The sequence below is a fragment of the Astyanax mexicanus genome, chromosome 4, assembly GCF_023375975.1.
Source record: "Astyanax mexicanus isolate ESR-SI-001 chromosome 4, AstMex3_surface, whole genome shotgun sequence".
Lineage (NCBI taxonomy): Eukaryota > Metazoa > Chordata > Actinopteri > Characiformes > Acestrorhamphidae > Astyanax > Astyanax mexicanus.
The window spans coordinates 12,465,814-12,479,363 of NC_064411.1; the positions used below are offsets into that span (position 1 = coordinate 12,465,814).

Genomic DNA, 13,550 nt, shown 5'->3' on the forward strand with positions numbered 1-13,550 from the left:
TAAAAACCCCAGCAGCACTGCTGCACCTGATCTACATGTACCAACACAACACACACAAACACGTCACCACATTAGTGTCAATGCAGTTTTAAGAAATATTTATCACGCAAAATAAAGCTCTCTGGCGCTGGGAATTAAATATACAGGGTAAAATTTAGGCTAATCGGATATGCAGGTGAAAAAATAAACTGTGAAAAAATATGTGTGTGAATATGTGTATGTTTATACCTACAAATCTCAAATGTAAATTGACATAATATGGACCATTAAATGACGGTAACAACCTGACCGTTTGACACTTAGCTAATCTGCATACCAGTAGGAGAGAGCAGAGATAGACTGGTTGTGTATGAAACGGTAGGCAGCTACCACAATCCCTCATGCCTGAGCTGTTCATATGTTAACACCCACTAAATGATTAACCCTTTACAAGTATTAATATGAACTTTAGGAAAAAGAGTATAAACAGAATTGCCCTTTTTTCTATTGTGAGTTAAATGAAGTCCCTGCTGCCTATTCTAATAAGCTAACCGTATGACTAGCTTGACGAGCTCTGGGGACATTTTTACATGGGATGTGTCTGAAAGATCTGTGCAAAAAAAGACATTACTTAAAATAATTAAAAGTATTATTACAAACGTTACAAAATGACTTTCTGAGCTGAAAACAAAAAAAAAGAAAATATGTTTTATAAAATTTAACGAGATATCATATATATCCTATACCCAGTTTATAGACACATTTGGGACATACCGGGGTTGGACAATGAGACTGAAACACCTGTCTACAGTCACTCAGTTTTGGATCTTAGTTTGCATAAAAATAAATTTATGCCAGTTTTTACCCTGAGCTCTGGCTTGCTCCAATTTTTTTCCTCCTTTTTTCCTCCCTGTATCACAAACTCTTCTAGTTCCTCCCTTTACCCAAGTTTGATTTTAGGAAGTCTTTATAGCCACAGGGTCAAAATGAGACGCATAAACACTACAGAGCAGGGGTCTCACCATGGGCGCAGATGATTATAGTGACCTCATCCGAAATCTACCATCTACAAGCATAAACGTTGGGGTTTTAATTTAATTAACTGTACGTTTGTGGAATTCTGTGTTCCACAATGCCCTCGTTTTTAAACTAGGAAGCGTTCAGTCCAGAGGTTACATTGTTCGGAGCTCCGTGTTCCAGTTCCAATGTAAATTTAACGCACCTTCTCAAGTCCGGGGTTCTAAGGAGCTGGTAACTGCCTGTAGACTACAGACACAGGCAGTTACCAGCTCCTTACGGTACGTGTCCACTGGCTTTTTTTTTCAACGCTGGATCTCCTTGCTCGTTTTTGAATTAAAATGAAGCAACAGAAGTAGACAGTCATAAGTTTAATATTTTTATTTTTTTACCAACCTCACTGTAACCTATAGCTCTATAAATCCATATTCTGCCGCTTTCAGCTTCTCTTCTGTGGTTGAAAGGCGCCTGTTCTGTGTGTGTGTGTGTAAGAGGCTTGTGTGTGTGTGAAGACGCAGCCTGCTCTTCCCTCATTGGCTGGACGCAGCCTGCTTTTCCCTGATTGGCTGGACTGGACACAGTGCGGCGGCCGGATTTATTTGAATAAAGTTGAGCCGGAGGGCGGAGCTGCGTTAAACGCAACAACCCGGCATGCACCGAGGCATGCAGCGGCTCTCTCCATTGATTTTATGTATGATGTTATTATGATGTTATTTTAGAAAGCAGTCGCTGTTAACTGAAATTATAAGATGTAAAATGTTAACATTGTCTTCCTGGTCTTGCCTAGGCTGTAGCAATGAAGAAACAAAAAACAATGACAGCGTTTTTTCAAAAACCAAACAATGTGATATGGAATAGTAGGATGTCAGTGATTTGGCATCATGGTGTAAGAATGCGCGCAGATGGCACTGGGGACATATTGACATACCAGACCAATAACAGTTTCAGTATGGCTAGTGTTGATCAGAAAAGTGATTATTCTAAAGTTTATTGCAGCATATATATATATATATATATATAATTTTACAGCTTGGTCCCCCCAGTTCAAAATGTCCATCTGCGCCCCTGGGTCTCACACTCGCGGCCCTCGGGCCAATTGCGAGACGTGTTGTTACACTCTTAAAACACATGTGTTGAAAATAACACAACTTGTGTTGTTTTTTAACACATCTCTATGTCCAGAATGGGACAACAGAACTTTTGTTAATATTAACACATTCTGTGTGTTGCAGTATTTAACATAACTTTTGTGTAAATGTTTGCAACAGGTTTTTGTGTTACTTCACAGTGAATCAACACGTGTTGTGTAACTGTTCCTAGTAGCTTACAATTAGAAAAATATACAAACACAATATTACATATCGACATGAATTTTATTTTTGATCACACACATACATCAGTTGCCAATACATAAAATGTCACCATGTAGAAAAATTAATAAAAGTACAAATAATACCAAGTTTACAGTTAGATTGAAATTTGCGCATTTGTATCATATTAAGTGCTTTTCAGAATCACAGCAAGTGTACATACTGAGAAGTAAAACATTTACAAAGTTTTTAAGATGAACATTTTCATATTCCTGTCTTCTCCAAAATGTATACCATTCACACCAGTTGTTTGTGAATCACATGAATCACACAGTTATTTGTGAAGCATGCAAGGCTTTCGTCTTGGAGGGGAATTGCAACATGATCGTTTGTCGCCACAATGATGTACTGGACTCCTGCGTTGGGGTTTCCAAGGCTCACCAAGCGTGGTTGCTTCATTTGAGTTGACGAATCATCGGCAGTGCGAGGGGTTTGCAGAAGAGTAGTGATGCTGGTTCCCATCTGAAAAATTAACAGTGCAGGCAAAATAAATGTTAGTGATGCAGTTATTAGGACTGTAACGATACATTCAACTTATGAATCGGTTCGTGTCACCCCACGATTTTTTAAATAAATCTTTTTAAATTAATTAATTTGCTTTTTTCACATTTGCCAACATTTTGAAATAAAATCTTGAATAAAAGCTATGATAGTTTATAGGTAGAATAGGCTACAAAAGGCTACTAATATTTTTTTTAAAAGGCGGCTTGCATAAGTACAGGCTTTTATCTTGCTGTACTAGAGGATGCTTGCCATTAGTGCCAGGTTCATTATAACTAATTCAGGCCCATCTTACCGGCTTTATCTCCAACATGTAGGATATCGCTGACTTGACGCTGCATTTACTCCATCCTTTGCTCCTTCCTGATGCAGTGGGAGGTAGACAATGGATCAGCATTTGAGGGCTCTGAAGCATTTTGATTCTGCACAAAAGAAAGAAAATAAGAAAAGAAAATCCCAAACACATAGGCATTTTTTAATCCAAAGACAGTCACTAGTAAACCATGTTAACTTAACCTTGAGGTAGTGGTAAATCATCTAATAGAATAGCCTGGATGCCTTATTTTCTTAACTAAATCACATCTGTGGGCTATCTTTTAGCAGGTTTATCCCTTCCTGTAGGTCAACCAAGCCAGGATTGTCACTTAACCATGTTCATGAAATACCCCCAGTTCAGCTTTAGTGATTCACAAGTAAACTACCTAGTTAATTACCTACCTACCTATGTCCCTTTAACATCGGGATTTAATGCAATACACCTGTTTGTTTAAGATGAAGACTTTCCATTGCCATACAGATAAGCCTTACCTTGGTTGGGATCGTGGATCTCAAAATGGCTCCATCCGCATGTGAAACATGTAAATCTATAAATGAGCGGGAAAGAAAAAAGTTAAACCAGAACTGCCTTACAAATCTACATTCCAAGGAAACAAAATTTCCTGAGCTCTACCTCGTGCATATTAAACACCACTTCATGCATTTCTACCTAAGACAATCGCAAGAAATTTTATTAATTTACCTCAATGAAGGACAGCGGCACCCCAGCGCCTCAACTGCATATTAAAGTTAGCATAAGGTCGTCTTCAACAAACTAGCATGCTTAGCTTAGAATCTACTAGCCTACTGAGTGAACTCTCAGTGTTACCGTCAAAAGCATTTGTTGTCTTCTGATGTCAATGACAACCTTCTACCTTAACTATTGTTAAACTAATAAACCCTGACATCTTCATCCTCTAACGGAGGTTATTTTCCCTTGGTCACTGCTGCCAAGCTAATGTTCCTTCGTCATACTAGCTAGCTAGCTAGCCAAACTGGAAGTTTTTCAACACAATGTTTTCACCAAACTATATCTGTCACGTTAACACTGCGAAACAAACGCATTCATATTACTGTCTTTATGAGCAATGTCACCTCCACTCAATCACACGTACCTTGACTTAAAGTGACGAATTTCCAAGCTCTCTCTCGTCGACTCGTTCCTCAGGCAATGATTCTCTCTGCTCAGTCCTTTGGTCCAGGTCGAGTGACAAACGCGCGCACACACCGCTGGACTTCAACGTTCATCCAGACAGTAACAGAACTTCTAGAATGTTCAGTTTTAATACGGGCGGAGCCAAGTATTTTAAAACGTGCTCGCGCTGACAGTGATGATTTGATTGGCCAACCGCAGGTACACATATTTGTGTTGGTTATGTGTGTAATTTTTGTGTTAAACATTTCTGAAATATAACACATTTGTTGAAATTACATTTGCACAAAAGATGTGTTGATTTCCAACACATTCGTTTTAAGAGTGTATTAAAATAACAGAATAATTTATTAAAACTGAGGGAATTATTTATTAAAATAACAAAATAATTTATTAAAACTGAGGGAATTATTTATTAAAATAACAGAATAATTTATTAAAACTGAGGGAATTATTTATTAAAATAACAGAATAATTTATTAAAACTGAGGGAGTTATTTATTAAAATAACAGAATAATTAATTAAAACAGAGGGAATTATTTTCTACATTAAGGCAGCACACAGCGGAGGGTCCCGGCCGCGGAGAGCGTGCGGCTGCGGCAGTGGAGGGGCTCGACAGCGGTGAGCCAATACTTTCCAAAATAATTCCCTTAATTTAAATATATATATATTTCCATAATTTAAAAATCTCTCGCACTCGCCTCCATCTTGTTTTTTTTCTGAAGCGAGCTGGAGAGGCCAGTCGCAATGCATGTTGGGATGCAGTACACCACGAAGATAGCTCCCCATGCACACTGCGGAATCGGAGCGGAGTAGTACACCATCCGGGTACCTGTAGTGCACTACAGATCCTCAGTTTGGTCGCACACTGCGTACTGCATACTAGCTTTAGGCAGATTTAGTACGCGAGTAGTATGTAGTATGCCATTCCGAATACAGCCATAGACTGTCTCTGGTTGGAAATAAAGTCTTTGTCTGACCTTATTTGTATACTTAATGTTGTATAGTCGTAGTTGTATGCTTGAGTTGAATTTAAAAAAAGATAATATTTGATAATGATAATATTTAAAAATCAATCCATATATTCTGCACAACTTTTCTCAAGATATACAAACTTAACATTGGAACTATCACCTCTTTCTGCAAAAATGCTAACAAATATGTTACCCATCCATGTTAATTTCATGATTTTGTTGTATTTGGTTTATTTATTTATGAGGAAGGGGAGAGAGTAAAACATCATTTTATAGTAAATAAAAAATAATAAGTATTTTACATTTTATTATGAATCCTATATTCTTAGTTGTTACGTTTCATATTCATTTAAGTAAATACAATGGAACCTAACCGTTTTGTTTATATGATTCTATGAACTTGCCAAATATATGCTCACATATTTAGTATTTAAAATTTAAGGCTTCAAATGACTACAAAGTTAATTTCTTTTTTGCTTTACCACATTTGTAAATGCCTACCTTTAAAATGTTTGTTCATTGTTGTATAGTGTACTGTATAAATAATTTTGTATGTACTCTACAAAAATGCAGATATGTTTCTAGTAAACTATTTTTAAACAATAAATGCTTAAATATTTTAGAAGGATCAGCTGTTAATTTACTTAAATAAATTCCTAATGCAAGTAATATAACATAAAAAACATGAACTACTTGTAGGTACTTTTGTGTACTTTTCAATGCTTTGTACCTTTAAAGGTACTGAACAGTACTATGCAGGGTCAAACATGTACCATTAAAAGTACAGTTGTTGATGGGGTACAGATTTGTTCTTCAAAGTACAGTATTTGTACTCTCATGTACCTTTATTTCTGAGAGTGCAGATATTTGCACGCACGTCGCAACGTTAGTGAAACGAGCCCCTGTTCCTTCCTTACGCAGTCGTATTCTACACAACCCCTGAGATCTGAGAGCTTTTTCAGCTGTGAAACAAACCATGGACCTTGTGGCCATGCCTTATTGACTACGATTTAATTTTGATTTAATTAACTCATTCCCACGGCTTAATAAGTCATGGCCACACCCGCTCATACGCCTTAATGATCTTATTCCCACGCCTTAATAAAGTATGGCCACGCATTATTTTTTGTTTTTACATGAGGTCACTTTAGAGGCTTCTTAGTTATGTAAGGATGGAGGTGAAGACCACACATTTTTTATCATTATTTACAGTAATAAATGGGATTTTCATATTTGGTTGTTTTTTTTTAAAGTAATGCAAGTTCATTATGTTTATAAATAAATGATTATGTTTATTAAGAAAAAAATAAATTCTCCATCAGTGTGAAATTAAAGTAATTAATTACCAGGTTTGTATCATGGTTATTATTATGTTGTATTTATTTATTGTATGTGAGTATTAAGCAAGTTACTTTAGATACTAGTTTGTTTTTTGTGAAACTAGGAATGTTGCATATGAAATGTTATTTATATTTATTACATTGTTACTTTGTGATGCAAATCATTATTATGTTACACATTTTCAGGATGTTTTTGGAACATTATATGTGAAAAGTTATAGTTTATCCTTTCAGGAATACTTTAAAAATATTGCTGAATAATAATACAGATTTTTCTGATAACTGCCCACTAGATGGAGACTCTGCAGTGTTGTTTTGTGTTTATATGAAGACACACCTGAAAACATTCTAAAATCTGAATAAACGATCTAAAAACCAGTCTAACCAGTTAATGTGATACACACCTCAGAAATACCTTCAGTTTATGAAGAGACGCTGCGTTACGACACAGACGACTGATTTTACTGCAGAATCCAGAAATATAAAGGTAGGATTAATATTTTGATTAACTTAAATGATCTCATCCTTATAAAAATATATTTCTTCTTACACAGTGAGTTTGATCCTGCAGTCTTGTTGAAGTTTGTAGGTTGAATTTTACTATGTTGTAAAAGAATCCCTGTGTGAAACAATAATGCCTCTGTTTTGGGTGAAGCTGATGTTTAGCTTTTTATTAGCCAGATTTTTATTAATCTCATTATTTCCATTAAACCTTAAAAGAAGGAAGTGGTTTGTGGGTTTAGGTGGAAATCCTTTTTTGTTTCTTTGTTTGGCTGAAACAGTTCAGTGTCTGAAATTTAAATAGTCAAATACAGTCATGGCTAAAAGTGTTGGCACCCCTGAAATGATTTCTTTTGAGAGTATTGTAAATAGACACACAAAAAAACAGAAAAACACCATATAAAATATATATAACATTTCAAACAAAATTCCAAAATCAGACCAAACTAAATTATTGGCACCCTCAAAATAATATTTGGTTGCACACCGTTTGAAAAAAAAAAAAACCCACTGAAATCAGTTGTTTCCTGTAACCATTAAGGAGCTTCTTCCACCTCTCAGCTGGAACTCTGGACTCTTCTTCTGTAATCTGCTCCAGATCTCTCGTATCTGAAGGGTTTCTTCTCCCAACAGCACTTTTAAGATCAGGTTTAAGATCTCTTCACCGGAGTTCAGTATGATTTGGGTCTGGACTCAATGCTGGAATCTTCAGAACTCTCCAGCTCTTTGTTTTGATCCGTCTCTGGGTGCTTTTTGAAGTATTTTTGGGGTCATTGTCCCCTGTTTTCTGTGGGTTTATATGATATGTGGATTATGGCTGTAGTTCAGTGGAGTCTTTAGTGATTGATCTCAGAAAACTGGAATTCAGCTCAATGCTAGTGATTAGCCGGATCAGCAGTGAAGGTTGGAGGGTGGAAGCTGTTTTCAGAGCTGAGTTAGCGGCTGATGCTTGATAACAGATGGACGGCACTGTGCTGGTTAGATTATTATATTTTATATATTTATATATATGAATATTATTAATAGGTTCTGGGGTTTGATATGTGTAATGTATGGGGGATTTTAGGTTTACCTGAAGTTGAATAGTGTAATAAGGTCTCTGGGTGTAAGGTGGATCATGAAGTGGGGAGGATCTAAAAATTGGGTGCAACACAAACAATTTATTTACACAACATGAAAAGTCAAACTAAAAAAATGGTAAAAAATGAAAAGAAAAGGATGGTGTAGGTTATTTGCATGCACACACTTTACACACCCTACTCAGACTCACTTTGGAGAAAATGTAAAAACTGTAAACCCGGAAAAGTTGATTGAACTTAAAGAGTTTGAGGCAAGTGATTGTCTACATTTTTTAAGTAATGCATACTACAGAAAATCTATTCATTTAGGTAAGTTCAATCTAAATGCCTGTAAGAAACCTTTTGAGTTTAATTAATTTAAATCTAAAATAGTTATACTTAAAATGTGCTGTAGTGTAAACTGTTCTACCCGGTTATTTAAACTCAACTTTTTAAGTGGTTTTTTTTACTTACATTTGTTGTGAAAGCTTAAAAAAACATATCATGATCAATAAAGAAAATGTATATTTATTTTTCCTCCTTTTTATTTAAAATATTTAAATTTAGAAACAAGACAGTACTTTTAAGGAACCTACAACCTAGTCTTAACTCTGGCCAATTAAAAAAAAGTAAGTAAGTAAGAAATGTTGTTCAGAATTATTTTTTTCAGCTTAATACATTCTCAACATGTTCTGTGGTAGCAATTATTGAATTAAACAAACAAAAAAAATAACATTAATCTAGGTATTTTGCAAAATACAATACATGCAATTTTTGGTAAAAACACACATTTAAAAATACAAACCACAAAGTGTAACAGCAGAACATTAACACTGTTAGCTAGTTAGTCTAGTTTTGATACTATCATGCTCAGAGTTATTCTCAAAAGCTGTTTACACAATGATATAACACAAAAATCCACAAAAAATACATTGCATTTTCCAACTTAAGATAAGCCTCAACTGCAAAAAAGAAAAACGTCTCTTGAACATGGAAATCTTCTTACAAATTCCTAAATGTAAAAAGAGCTGAAGGCAGAAAATGGTGTCTTGGTTAATGGAGTCAACTGTAGGATGTCTGTAGATCTTCTCAGGAGAACAGAAAATAATAAAATAATAAAAATAAAATACAGAAAAAAAACAAATCTTGTTGTTTGAAAGTAAAAGATTTTCTAGCACCTTCCACAGAACAAGCCCAATGAGAATCTGCAGGGGCGTGGTCTGAACTAAAAAGCAATAAAAAGTTTCTTCAACTTAAAAATACTAATGTTCTCAGTGATTCTCTCAAAATAGGAGATCAAACTAAAAGTGTTTAAGTAATGCAAAAAAAATGTTTTTTAAAGTAATTTTTATTCAAACTGTTCTCACAGAAATAAATGATGGGTTATCAGGGTAAGAACAGCCACATATAAAGCAGAAGCCCCGCCCCCAAAGACTCCATTCTTTCTGACAGGGTAAATTATAACAACAAACCCACAGTTCTGTATTACTGTTTAAACTAGGTTACTTCAAACAGCCGTTACCCATAAGTATTATTATATTACTGATCATGTTCTATAATTTATACATGTCCATTTTTTTCTGTTCTTCAGGTTCCCCTGAGAAAAGTGAGCCCCTTTCCCTCCCAATCGGTGGAACCTCCCGGTGGATTAAAACAACCCCTGAACTGGAGCGATTTGGGCCCCAGCTTTATTAAAGACACGAACAATAGGTCTGTACACACACTCACCCTCACACTCACACCACTACACTCACACTCACAACTACACTCACACTCACAACTACACTCACACTAACACTCACACAACTACTCTCACATTCACAACTACACTCACACCACTACACTCACCCTCACAACTACACTCACACTCACAACTACACTCACAACTACACTCTCACAACTACACTAACACTCACAGCTACACTCACATCACTACACTCACACTCACAACTACACTCACACTCACATCACTACACTCACACTCACAACTACACTCACACTCACACCACTACACTCACACCACTACACTCACACTCACAACTACACTCACACCACTACACTCACACTCACAACTACACTCACACAACTACACTCACACCACTACACTCACACTCACAACTACACTCACACCACTACACTCACACCACTACACTCACACTCACAACTACACTCACACTCACAACTACACTCACACAACTACACTCACACCACTACACTCACACCACTACACTCACACCACTACACTCACACTCACAACTACACTCACACAACTACACTCACACCACTACACTCACACTCACAACTACACTCACACCACTACACTCACAACTACATACACACAACTACACACACACTCACAGCTACACTCACATCACTACACTCACACTCACAACTACACTCACAACTACACTCACACCACTACACTCACACTCACACCACTACACTCACACTCACAACTACACTCACACCACTACACTCACACTCACAACTACACTCACACAACTACACTCACACCACTACACTCACACTCACAACTACACTCACACCACTACACTCACACCACTACACTCACACTCACAACTACACTCACACTCACAACTACACTCACACAACTACACTCACACCACTACACTCACACCACTACACTCACACTCACAACTACACTCACACTCACAACTACACTCACACAACTACACTCACACAACTACACTCACACCACTACACTCACACTCACAACTACACTCACACCACTACACTCACACCACTACACTCACACTCACAACTACACTCACACTCACAACTACACTCACACAACTACACTCACACCACTACACTCACACTCACAACTACACTCACACCACTACACTCACAACTACATACACACAACTACACACACACACACTCACCAATGACCCCAGCTTTATTAAAGACAGGAACAAGAGGTCTGTACACACACTCACACTCACAACTACACTCACACCACTACACTCACAACTACACTCACACCACTACACTCACAACTACACACACTCACACCACTACACTCACAACTACACACTCACACCACTACACTCACAACTACACTCACACCACTACACTCACAACTACACACACTCACACCACTACACTCACAACTACACACTCACACCACTACACTCACACAACTACACGTCAGCGTCCTGTCATTACTTTCCCACCGCGCTCCGCAAATTTATTTGGGGCTTTGATTTGCCGCCCCCTCTAGTGCAGCGCCCCTATGCATCGCATAGGCTGCATACCCCCTTTTTGCGCCACTGATACTCACACAACTACTCTCACAACTAAACTCCCACAACTACACTCACAACTACGCACACACTCACACCACTACACTTATACTCACATGACTACACTTTGTTCTGATGTGAGTAAAATGTGCTCCAACAGGTTTTTTCTTTCTGAAGAAAAGAAAAATACAGACAGTTCCTCATTCTCAGCCCTGCTGACAGATAAAAAAAGGACAGAAGAAAAAGAAAGTAAATTCCAGCTGGTTGGTGTAATAGAAAGGGGAATTCACACCCGTAAAAGAAGTGATTTCACTTTATTAAAAGCCGTGTGCTGTATCTCTTCACAGTTCTGGTTTTAGCTTCATGTATCTGAGCAGTAGATAGATCCGTGGACGTGAGGTCCAGTAGAGTTAGGATCCAAGCTCTTCTGTGCAGTGTACAGGTGATCCATCCATTATCCAGTAAGAGTTCTGCAGCTGTAAAAGCAGACAGTAGTAGATTCCACTTCTATGATGATAAATGAAAGTTTGAAATGTTGTTTACAGATATAGATCTGAAGCTAGTTGTAGCCTTTTCTCTCTCAGTGTTGATATATCAGAAGTAAGCATAATTAATGCAGAAATATCCCTAATTCTCCTAGAAACTTAAATCACAGAGGGGAGAGCTCGTCAAGTGCATATAGAGTTAAATAAATCTATAGATCTCCAATGAACCATCTCCCTGCTATCCCTTATACTTAATTTATTCTGTATTACTGCACTACCTCATATCCACGGCTGCTTACTTTTACACTTTTTTATAGTTTTTGTATTTATATATTCATGTATACATTCTTCTTTCAGCATGTTTTAATTTTATTTATATCTAATAAGGTATTGTCAATATTTCAAATCTCAGTTTAGAATATCTATAGTCTTATATTTCTTACTTTGCTTTCTTACTGTACCTCCCCTATTATTGCTGTTTGTTTCTACTGTGTTGTGTAACTGCTACTGGCTGCTAAATTTCCTTCGGGATCAATAAAAGTATCCATCCATCAGTTCAGAATTTGAGAAGATATAAAAGTCAGACTGCAGAAATGATCAGAGGGAAGATTCTGTAAATCAGAGTCTGTATATTTTATCAGGAGTCAGGAATCTGGATGTTCAGAGTTGACTTGAGTTTATTTACACAGAAATGTCTAAGAACAGCTGAGTAGATGAGAACCAGTCCGTCAGGTTCAGGAGGCTTGAAGTTTAGAATGAGAATGTTCCTGTTCCTTCTCTCAGTCTGATTTACTGTGGTATTTAGGTTGTGTTGAAGTATTTGAGTCCGGTCTCGAGACCAAAAATGTGCGGTCTCGGTCTTGTCTCGGACTCGACCTTGTTTGGAATCTTGTCTCGGTCTCGGGGTGAGGTGGACTCGGAGACTGTGGACGAGACCGGCCGAGTGCGAGTCCTCTGTATGAGGTGCAGCTCTGATAGGACAGGGAACACTCAGATATATATATATATATATATATGTGTGTGTGTGTGTAAAGTTGTGTGTGTCTCAGTGGGTGACACCCTCAGATCAGACAGCAGTCAGGAGCTAAACATCAAAATCTTCATACAAAACAACTAACTTAACTTTTATCATCTTAAAAAAAAATATATACACCTGCAACAATTACAAAATACAGTTTAAACCCGATTTAAAAACGTTTTATACATATTAACTAGCTTACTCACCCAAGATGAAGAAAAGCTATTTTTCACTGGAGTATTTAAATCCTGAACTTCCCCATCGAAATTTAATCCATTAGGGTTAAGAAATAAAAATAACATACAGCTTTCCATTTAACCACAGCTGTTCTCTTTAAAATCTATTTTTAATCAGCATGCTTTGTTTTTCAGGGATTAGTCACAGAGCGTGAGGACTTTTATGCTAAAAAGTGCTCAGAAATGTATGCATCATCACAGAAACTGCGTTTGAAATCTAAACGGGCCCTCCACTTTGATTAACATCCATATCGTTCAGTTATATAATTACACACACACACACACACACACACACACACACACACACACACAAAATAGGCACTTGCATTCAAAACT

General features: G+C 37.1%; 2 protein-coding genes across 13 annotated transcripts in view; one reads left to right on the forward strand and one right to left on the reverse strand.

Annotated features, from left to right (window-relative positions):
- LOC125801339 (zinc finger protein 239-like) overlaps nt 1–13,550 on the reverse strand; it is a 176,953-nt gene that overhangs the window by 109,244 nt on the left and 54,159 nt on the right. The gene's annotated exons all lie outside the window — the stretch shown is intronic.
- Nucleotides 1–13,550, forward strand: part of LOC103040097 (NACHT, LRR and PYD domains-containing protein 12-like) — a 128,832-nt gene that overhangs the window by 14,968 nt on the left and 100,314 nt on the right. For 5 of the 12 annotated variants that reach the window (XM_049477002.1, XM_049477009.1, XM_049477008.1 and 2 more), the window contains exon 1: nt 11,556–11,738. The exons of 2 other annotated variants lie outside the window; for them this stretch is intronic. The gene's annotated coding sequence lies outside the window, so the exon portion shown is untranslated. Of the gene's footprint in view, nt 1–7,035; nt 7,138–11,555; nt 11,739–13,550 lie in introns of those variants that run through there. 5 more of the 12 variants (XM_049476997.1, XM_049477000.1, XM_049476995.1 and 2 more) reach the window with 3 other exon arrangements.